Below are 10,768 nucleotides of genomic sequence, written 5' to 3' on the forward strand. Positions count from 1 at the left end.
TTAAATTTTTAGTTTTCACACAGTCTTGCTAAGTTGCCTAAGATAACCTTGAATTCACTCTGTAAGCCAAGCCAGAGCTTGAACTTGCCATCCTCCTGCCTCAGCCTCAGTCTCCATTCACTTGGATAAAAACCCACTGATGATTTCTTGGTGCAAATATTCTCGCTGGCTACCACTGGGGCAACTGGTTGCTGCTGATGGACAGAGCCACCAAACCAGTTGCTGTCGGCAAGAAGCCAGCCTTGAGAGAAGCAACTCTTGCGTGTGCTCTCCCTGCGAGCTCTCCTTCCAACCAGGGCGTTGTTTGAGGTAAAGATTGGTCTTGCTTAGCCCTGCAGCAGGGTGTAGGGGACAGTCCCATAGGCTCAAAAGGCTCTACCTAGTAAGGCCTTCCTACCTCCAGGGACCTCTCCTGTGCTGCTATTGCCCAGGGAGGAGGAAGGATGATGCTTCTCTGCTGTGACCTTTCTGCTAGGAAAGCTCTCAGTTGCTCACAGCCTGGAATACATAACGTGATATTTACTGGAAAGGTGACCTGCATTAACTGCTAAGGTCAAGTGCACTGTTGGGGGATGGAACCCTGCGACAAAGAAGCAGGATTACAGCTACCCATCCCCCAGGAGTGTGAACTGAATCCAGAAAGGTTGAGAACCTTCTCTTGGGCAATGTCCACAGCTTCCTGTCATCGATGGCGGCTTCCTTCACCTGCAAGTTTCCTGTCAGGAGTAAACAAAGGTGAGGTCTGGCTGCAGGGGTTAGTTTGCTGAGTTCTTGGGAGGAGCAGAACTATTTCATTTAACCCTTCTGGGGAATTCATCAGTTCTTTCTGGATTTTCAAACCCATTCTTAAAAAAAAAAAGAAAAGAGAGAAAGAAGACAAAAATCCCAGAAGACTTCCCTAATAGTCCTAAGGAAAATCAAAAAAAGAGAAAGGCCTGCTGAAGGGAGCTGCCAAAGATTGAACTCTGCCTATGGTTTGCAAATGCCTCCGAGAGCCAGGCACTATCTGAGGTAAAATACTGTTTTCTCTGATTGCAGAGGTATCACTCTTTGGTTTTGTTCTCATCTGACATCATCCCCAGATCCTTTGGAATGCAGACACAGTTCCCGAAAGCCTTATGGGAAGCAAAGAGCATGGGCTTGGGACTAAAGCACCTATGTTTATGTCCCGGCTCTGCCTTTTCCTGGCTTGGTGACTGCTGTGGGCGAGTTCCCAATGTTCTCTCAGCCCCAGTTTACTATCTACAGGAGATAATTATGTGAGGTTGCAAAAACCTAGCAGGCTCAATGCAGAAGCAGTCAGGGGTTAACTAACCTGGGGCACTGGGCCCAGAAGCCAGCCCAGCCTGGCCCTCCTGTTCCCTTCTCAGTGAGACTCTTGGCTCTCTGCCTCAACGTGTATGTGTTGGGTGGCTGCACACATCCAAGACTGGGACCTACACTCAACAAGGTCAGGAGAAAGAAGGTCGTCCCCGCAGTCACTCTCTCAAGAGGAGGCGAGCTTTCCCCCCAAGGCCCTTGGTGGTACAGTGCCTCTCTTGTAAAACCAGGATTCCACGGGATCACAGATGGCCTGCTCAGCTGTCTTGGTCATCCCAGAAAGGATAAGTGGCCTGTCCAGGAAGGAGAGACTCCAGGATAAACTGTTCGTAGGTTCTATGGCTCAACAATTTCCTCATGCCATGCCCCTCACCCTGCCCCTGTAAAGGGTCACCACCAGTGTTTTCCTCTGGCAGACCATCCCTTAATGCCCCTCACTGTGTACACTAAGAAACACGGGCCATCTGTTCAAGGCCAGACTCCTGTCTCTTTCTGCCTTCTGTCACTTTCGATGCCTCAGAAGTCTAATACTTGGCACCTTCCTTTTGCTTTCTGTGGCCCAAAGAAGTCACAAATAATTTTTTTCTACATTGCATATTAACCCAAGGCCCCACACATGCTATGCAAGCATTTTACCTCTGAGTTGCAGCCTCAGGCAGGCCTTGAACTTATGATACTCCTGCCTCGGCCTCCTTGCTGTTAGAATTTGAGGCCTGGGCTACAGGCCTGGTTTATGTGTCATTTTAATGACTTGCTGTGGCATGAGGCATATCACACGTTAACCGGCCCTGAGCTCAGTCTACTGGTGGCAAAGGAGTCATCTTGGATTAGTTAGGCATCCCTGGAGGTAGGAGTCAATTCCTCTCCTGGAATGACCAGAGCTTGAGAAGCAGGGAGAGGAGATGATTCTGCTGCTTAGATGGGCAGCAAGTCTCAAGTCACCTCTCAGGAGGAAGAGAAGGAAATAAGATATGGGCAATCCTTAGCCCTGCCTCACACACACACACACACACACACACACACACACACACACACACACACACACACACAAGTACTAGGGAGCTCAGGGGCAGAAGACAGGGAGATTACTACATATGAAGTGAATCCAGAAATGCGACCCCAGTTCAGACAGCGGACTTCTAAATCCCTGTATATTCTACCACCACTCCAGAACAGTTAGTTCAGTTGTGAACATCTTCACAATGCTTTTGAACTCTAGGGTAGGAGTTAAATGACCACCACCAACTCTCTGGGAAGTCTTATCTCCTATTAATTCACTATTAGTTATTTGTCAGCTTCATAAGTGGACTCACGTTACGTCCATAGTGCCTGCAATGCCACAGTGCTGTCCAATAGAATGTTCTGTAATGAGGGTGACTATTGTACTACCACATGGTAGCCACACCCCCGGGGGGGGGCTTAGTAAGCACACACACAAAATGTAGCAAATAAGATTTAGAAGTTAATGGTTTTAATCATTTTTTATTTTAATTTAAATAGCCCCGACAAAGTCAGTGATGACTCTGCTGAACTATTCCTGTAAACTCTATCTTCTTGACACCTGAGGCCGAAGTTTCTACTGCCTTACCTTACCTCGTGTTCTGCCAAGCATGAGTCTTTGGAGGGCCTCTGTAAATGTGTCTGACCAACCCAACCGGCCAATTCTGTTTGCAGATTCCTGAGCAGCCCCATGGTGCAAGGGAGGACTGAGAGCCTAGGCATCAGTATGCTGCCGTGGAGAAACGAGCGGCCCACATGGGTACAGACAGAGCTCGAGCGTCCTCTGTTCTCATAGCCCTGGCTTGCAAGCGCTCCATGGAGACTGTCCCTGCCTGGGACAGCAGGTGTGTGTGTCAGCTGTACGTGTGACAGTGGCCCTGCTAAGCGGATCGGTCTTCCCGGACGCGGGTCCTGCCTTCTGAGCCACAGCTCCTTCCTGTCCCCTGCTTTCTTGTGGCTCTCACTGAGGCCGCACATGTTTGACAAGAGGAGGGAGACCAGCTTCCAGAACTCGAGACCCGATCGCATTCTGTCCTCACCGCTAACGGAGTTGTCCCTTCTCCCGTGATGCTCAGCTCATGCTCAGTGGTCTTTGTCTTTGAGTTACTGTAGCCTGGGTGATGCCCCTTCTGGGAGATTGTGGGCAGCCGCGTCCTCTCTCCTGGTAGAGGGCCATAAAAGCCCTCTTGGCTCCATGGTGTCCTCAGGTAGATTGACTTCCATCCTCCATCACTGTCAAGATGACCAAAGCCACCATCTTTGAAAGTGTCCAGAAGGGGCTTGGGAGTGTCCCTGAGCTGCAGTGGGGAGCAGCGCATTGTAAGATCCAGTGTATTAAAAAACCTCAACTGAGCCTTGAGGCTTCGGCTCCAGATGAAGTGCTGCCTCTTCGGGTATTTATCACGGTCTGTGCGCCACCTAGAGGCCTCTGTCTGAAACTCGTCCTACGGCCAACCCGGCTGTCCCCAGCAGAAGACTGAACTCAGAGTATGCTTTGTTTTTGTCCCCGTCTTTCCAAATTTGGGATGTTGTGATCCCACATACTCCTCTCAGCACTCCTGGATGTGGAGGAGGCTAGGCCCCCCCGAGGCCTTTCCAGTATGTCCCAGCTGCCAGCTGTACCAAAGCAGAAGACTGTTCTAATGTTTTCTCAGCAAGGAAGGATCTAAGACTGATGAGGGGATGTAGTGGGACTTCCCAGTCCCCGTGCCCCCCCCCACCACACACACACCCGGGAGCTGTCCACCCACACATGAGCAGCCCTCCCAGCCATGATTTTCCCATGAGTCCCCAGGACTGAAGACCCCTTCCCATGAGTCACCCTCCCAGGACCGGGTCTTTTCTACACAACTCACATTAGCAGCCGTCCACAGCAGGTGACGCTGCTCCAGGAACGCTGACACCAAACCAGTAGTGAGCATGCTCCTTGGTCTGCTTCCCCACGGTAAAGTGCGAACAATACAAAATGCACCGTTTGGGCCATCTTTTGATGGACGGCTTACAGGGATTCAGCGTCTTCTCAATGCTCTGTCGCCATCATGGCTACCCATTCCCAGACATTTCACTGAACTCCAAACAAAAAACTCTGCCCCATGAAACACCAATTCCCCCCGTACTTCATCCTCCCCAGCGCCTAGGGACCTCTGTCTGTCTTCCTGTCTCTCTGGACTTGCCTATTCCAGGTATTGCACACAAGTGATATCAAATTTAGCCGAGTAATTTTAGTTGTGGCCAATTTACTTCAGCTTTATAGGCCTGGCTTCCCTTTCCACCCTCTCCGTAAACAAAACAGGAAAAGAAGGAACATAACTGACTTAACCTTGCTGGCGCCCCACCCTGGCCACACTCTCTGGCTGGGTGTGATCCTGGAAATGGATTCAGCCATCTGGCAAGAAGTCTCCGGGCAGAAGAGTCCATTGTTTGAAGCTTAGAGGTCTTAATGTCTTAGCTGGCATTTCCTGGCCTGGCTTTAAAGGGATCCAAAGAAGGCTGTCACTGTGTGTTATAGACTAACAAAGAAACGCGCACAGAGGCTCATATTTCAAAGGTTTGGTCCATCTGGTGGCAGTGTTTTGGGAGATTTTGGAGGTGAGGCCTAGCTGGGTACAGGCCCTCACGGGAACATTATCACCTCTGGTCTCATTCTCTGCCCCTGATGCAGCTGCCTCGATGTAACTGGATTTCTCCACCACCACCCCCCACCGCAATGGACTGAACCATCCTAAATCATGCGCCCCAATAAAGCCCCTCTCCTTCAAACTGCTTTTCTCAGGCTCTTGGTCATAGCAATACAAAGGTAACTAATACTCTGTGAGAGATGACAGGGGGCTGGCTGCCGTGATATCTTGTTTGTACTCTAGCAAGTAAAGCTTGCCTGAAGATCAGAGGGCGAAGCTAGCCTCTAGCTAACCATAGAGGTCTGGAGGTTTGTACAGACGGACAGGAAGTGAGATGGCTGGGCAGAGAGAGGACTACAGGCTGGAGGGCAGAGGAACTCGGGGCTCTTTTCTGTCTGAGGATGTCATAGAGGTAAGAGCTCTGATCGTTCAAGCGTTCACCCCCTGATAACCGACTCCAGGTTTTTGTTATTAAGATCAATTAGAATTTGTGCTACAGTTGGCCCAGCACAAATGTTGGTAAGGAGGGAATCTGGCCATGGGGGCTTGAGGCCTTGAGGGCCAGGGCTCATTTGGTGTCAGGTGCATCCTGGTCGGAGGGTGATCCAATGGGTTGTCTGTTCCTAAAAGACCATATGAGATGTTTTCCCTGATGATGCCTGGTCAAATTACATACCTGTGCAATGGTGCACTGGGAGCATTAACTACATAAGGAATTTTGTGTCCTTTATGTCAAAAGTGGAGACTTTCTCATTCCAGGCCTTTCAGGCACTAACAGCCCGAATTCCACCCAGATGTCTTTGTATTTATGGTTATTAAAACTTCCTTTTTAAAAATTTCCACTTTTGTCCAACCTAACAGAAAGGTTAAAAATTACAACATGAGCAGAACGTGGGAGGTACTTAAGAATGAAAATAGGGGTAAATTGAAATCAATAAAGTTTTGTAGATTATTTCTTCTGGATAATTCAGTGGCCAAGGAATGCAAACATAATTTCATGTTTCTCAAATTCCTTTGGAGGTGGGTCAAAGGGGTTAAGCCAGAAGTGCAGTCAGTAGGAGTTAGACTATTTTGAAGTTTTCACTTGAAATTGTTTTTGATACAGCCTGAGAATCGGTTACATCAGGCTGTCTGTGAAATGTAGAAAGAGCTAGAGCCTTCCATCGAGCTCTTTCTCCGTGGAACTGTTAAGTTTGATACTGTTCACGGTTTATTTTGTTTACAGTGTCAGCTAGACATGACTTCATGCTTGCATGAGAAAACCCAATTGCTTTCTCCTTCAGGGTTTTCTGTAACTATTTCTCAGGTTCTTCTGAGCGTCCAGTTGTCTAGTAGGAGAATCTTTTTAGCTCAGAATTTAAATTGCTCTGAATTTTGAAGAGCCCAAATCTTAGGTAAATAGCCTTACATTAGAAATGAATGACCATTGTTAATTAAGTAGGTTTGTTTGTTTTTTAGTGCTAACCCTCGGTCTGACATAAATGATCAGACTCTGGCAAGGTAGGAAGCTAGAGGAGGCTCGCCAGATCCTACCCTCCATTGAAGACATTACACACAGTATTCCAGGCTTCTGGTGCATAATTAGTAGTGAATAGCTCTCACATCAGCTTGACATCTGGACCTAGGGATGTCTGTGTCGAGGGCTTCCTCAGCTGTCGGGTGTGTAAAGACCTGTGCTTCAGAGTGTTCTGCAGGGGTGCACAGCGCCTCTCCCTAACTAGGCAGCTGCAGAGCATAGCTCCGGGCATGGCATGGGGGCTGGGGACTCCAGGAAAACATCACTGTGTCATACCTGGAACTTGACTTCATATATGCATTTTCTTTCTAGGACTCCCATTAGAACTAACAACTGATAATGGTTCTGTTTATACTAGCAACTAATTTATGGAATACTAGTAAAGTGATTGGAATCCTTACAATCCACAGGGTGAAGCTATTGTGGAATGACACCATCAAATACTTAAGTGGCAAATTTTAAAAATAAAAAGGGGGTATACACCCATCCTCAAATGCAATGCTAAACTTAGCCATGCTAACTTTGTCACTTAAAGGGGACAGACACAGCCTAAAGTGTGTGTTATATGGAAAGATCTAGAAAGCAGTCAATAGAAAGGTCTGATCTTCAGTATGAGGTTATGCTTGTATCTTTCTGGAAAATGAATGAAGCCCTAGATATCTCCTTTTCCAATGTATCTGACCAGATGTCATCCTAGAGACCACCAGACAGCTAAATTGGCTGAACATAGATGACAAACCCATCTAGAGGAGATGTCCCAAGAGGAAGAGTAAGCCAGTGACTTAGGGAAATGACAAGGACACAATACTACTGACCCCAAAATGAGGGTGTCATATTTACTGACTGTATTACATGTTAATTCCCAGCTTGTTAATGCAGAATCCAAATGCCCTTTGTCAGGGGAGCTACAAGGCACACCTGTAATAGGAGACTTGATGATATTGTTTTTCCATGTTAAGGACTGTTTGGGGGGGTTGTTTTGGTTATGTAATTAGTAAAACTACTAATATAGCAAAATACTAGCAGAAATTAATCAAGAGATGGGAGAATTGAGATCCACAGTTTTTTTTAAATAGAGCTACTATGCTATAATCTAGTATAGATTACTTGTTCAAGCATAATTTTGGGTGTCAACTATTTCCTGGCATGTGTTGCTTTAGTGTATCAGATTTCTCTCATACAATCAATGGTCAAATTAATGATCTGCAGGAAAATAACTCAGTGGTTCACAACCATCTGTAACCCAGGGGATCTGACTCCATATATGCAGTCAAAACACAAGCATGAAATCATAAAATAAACCTTTTTCTTTAATTAGTCATCTGTAGAAAGAAACCAAATCTCTTAAAGAGACCTTTGCATGGCCATCATGGTTAAGATGGCTTTCCCCTTTCCTTTTGTTTTTTGTTTTTTGTTTTGTTTTTGTTTTTGGATTTTGGAGACAGGGTTTCTCTGTATTGTTTTGGAGGCTGTCCTGGAACTTGCTCTGTAGACCATAGATCCACCTGCCTCTGCCTCCTGAGTGCTGGCATTAAAGGTGTGCGCCACCAACGCCTGGCTGGCTTTCCCCTTTTCTTGGTTCCTTGGTCCTCTGTTGGCTATTCTTACAGTCCTATTATGCTTGCCTCTACTAGTTAGACTAGCCATGCAGGCATTGCATTCGACCTTGGTCTCTATTACAGCCACAATTTTCTCTTTACAAATTTTTAAAAAGGGTGAGATGTGGGAGGTGTGGAGGTCCTTGTGCTCACAGATCAGCACTAGGAGAACCGGGAATCTTCAACGCACGGGGTGTTCTCTTCAAAGAGAGAGATGCATAAAACCTGTTTCCCACCCAGAAGGCTGGGAATGGATGTGGCTCATAGCCTGGTGACCTTCATGCTATCAGGGTGGCCAAAACCACACCAGATCCTCCCCCAGATCCCTATCATGAGCTTGTCAATCTATAGAACCTGACTTTATGGAAGGTGTCATATGTACTTTATGACACAGTCATGTCTTAAGCTTTATTGTACACATAGGATTAAGTCAATTATCACCAGAAAACTTTCACCAAATTGTGCTGTGCTTATTTATGACCCAAAAAAATTACTCAGGGTCAGTTTCTCAAAGTTTGAACCAACACTGGTTACTTAGTCTTGTTGAACCAAATTGCCTTCTTGCCTCTCCCAGACCATTACTCTGCTGGCCTTGGTGGTTGTAGAGACCCCCACAGTAGAGTAGGGTGTGTGCCTGGAGTATTTGGGATAGGTATAAAAGCAGCACTCCCTGGGTGATGTACTCCATTGAGATGTGCAACCCTTCCCAGGTTGGTAACAAGAAGTCTGGGGGAGAGCCCACACCCCCCCCCCAGGTCATAGGGATCTCACAAACCAGTCAGAACCTTGACATGAAAATGTAGGGACCCTTCATGCCATCTTCCTGGAAACCTCACAAATGTAAGCAGCCATCAGTACGGGTTTGGAAACCACTCGTCACACTGTTTGGGTGGTAGACTTATTTTGTGGGCCTTCACTTGTTATTACATATCAAAATTTGCTTTCCCGGGCCTTTAGTTAGAGTCATAGCAGTAGCTGCTGTGTTGGGATGCTTTCCCTGTGTGTGATACTGCCTGTGTCACTCTCCTGAGGCCCCGGCAGCTTCCAGCACTTTCCTCGTTTTACAGATGAAGGCGCAGCCTCTTAGAAAGGCTTCCTGCTCCGTTACCAAGATTACTGCCAGCAGATGGTCGCTCCTAAATGTTAACCCCCGTATTCTGCTGTTGCGGACTCTCTCGGTAATCACGAGGCCTCACTGCTGCAACTCAAATGGAAAAGATGGCCCGCTGCCTGACCCCACTCCTCCCCATTCATGCTCTCCGAGGAACCAGTTTTATCCCAGCAAGCGAAGGTGATATTTCTCGGGCTCACTTTCAGCGAGACCCATTCAGCGAAGTAGAAGCCATAAGTTGTATCTTCTGGGAGGTCTAGTTAAAAGAACACTTGGTGCAAGGCACACACCCGTTAGCCTTTTCCTCTTGCGGCCGGCCCACCTGAAGCTTGGAGGCGGTGACTGGAGTTCCAGGTGCCATCTCAGACCATGAGGAGTCCTTGAAAATGCTTCTTCACTGGTAAGAATTAGCAAGGCAGAAAGTCTAGGCTCCTGAGGCCTTTGAACCAGCATGCCACCCCTCGGACCATTACTGCAGGTGAATAAAGCCGGAGCTAACACACATCATGCTTACTTTAAATTGTGTTTCTTGGATTTGACTTGTAAATGCCTGTCTTATCCGTGTATAATTTCCTCCTCTAAGCCCCATTTCCCTTCCACACCCCATTCTCTAGGGAATGAATGTTCTCTGCCTGTCTGACTCAAGTCCAAAGCCCCATCGACCTTTTCCACACTCCCCTGGCCTCTCCCTTTCTGGATCCAATGCTACCACAACCCAGACCCGGACGGACGCTGTGTTCTTTATGGCATCGTTCCAAACAGCATCAGGAGTGTCTCAAACAACAGTTCCCTGGGCAGAGCCTCAGCTTGATGTAAAAAGCACCACTCTACTAGGGAGACAGGGAGTGGGCTGAACCCCATCTTCAAGCTACCGGGTGTGCGCGGCAGAGCCGCCGGGGATACTAGACCCCCGCCTCAGCGGTAATGGCTTTCCTGTTTCCTGAGGAGCAGATGGGATCTCAATGGCCTGTGACTGTTGTCTATTTCTTTAAGCAATCTGCGCGGAGCTCAATGCGCCCCTTCCAGGCTACAGGTTGCATAGTCACAGCGGGGATAGCACTGTTTGTAAATCCCTACATGTGCCCTTTCCCTTAGAAGTGTGGCCTCTTTGTTTTCTCCTTCCCTTGCGCTGGAGGAAATGAAGGGAGACGCGGAGCCCTCTGTTTTCAACAGAAGGTTCAGAGTGTAGTAATGGGCTAGTGACACACCGCTACTCACTCAGTGAAGAAAGCAATAAAACAGATCGTTTCTAAACTTGAAAGCGGGATGTGTGTGGGGAAGAAGAAGGGTAGAGTTGGGCAGCGAAGGCATCCTCGGGTGGCAGCTGGAGTTCTGTCAGCTACCACAGATACTTGCTATGACTTGGACTCCTAGTTAGTAATTCTTATGAAATGTTTTATTTTTATGTGCATGGGTGTTTTGTCTGCTTGTATGTCTGTGAACCACGTGTGTGCAGTGCCCAAGGAGGCCAGAAGAGGGCATCAGATCCTCTGGGATTGGAGTTACAGATGGTTGTAAGCAGCCCTGTGAGTGCTCAGAATTGATTCAAGGTCCTCTGGAAGTGCAGCAAGGGCTCTTAACTATGGAGTCATCTCTCCAGTCCCCT

The 10,768-nt window shown here is 47.6% G+C and overlaps 1 long non-coding RNA gene across 1 annotated transcript; it reads left to right on the top strand.

The window, feature by feature from the left end:
- The first annotated feature begins 269 nt into the window (after positions 1-269).
- Positions 270-5,889, top strand: LOC121140356. The gene is made up of 2 exons (XR_005877145.1): positions 270-735; positions 2,821-5,889. It is a non-coding gene; the product is annotated as an uncharacterized LOC121140356 (long non-coding RNA).
- Positions 5,890-10,768: the final 4,879 nt, after the last annotated feature.

The sequence above is a fragment of the Mesocricetus auratus genome, unplaced genomic scaffold (genome assembly GCF_017639785.1).
Source record: "Mesocricetus auratus isolate SY011 unplaced genomic scaffold, BCM_Maur_2.0 Super-Scaffold_100004, whole genome shotgun sequence".
NCBI classification, from domain to species: domain Eukaryota; kingdom Metazoa; phylum Chordata; class Mammalia; order Rodentia; family Cricetidae; genus Mesocricetus; species Mesocricetus auratus.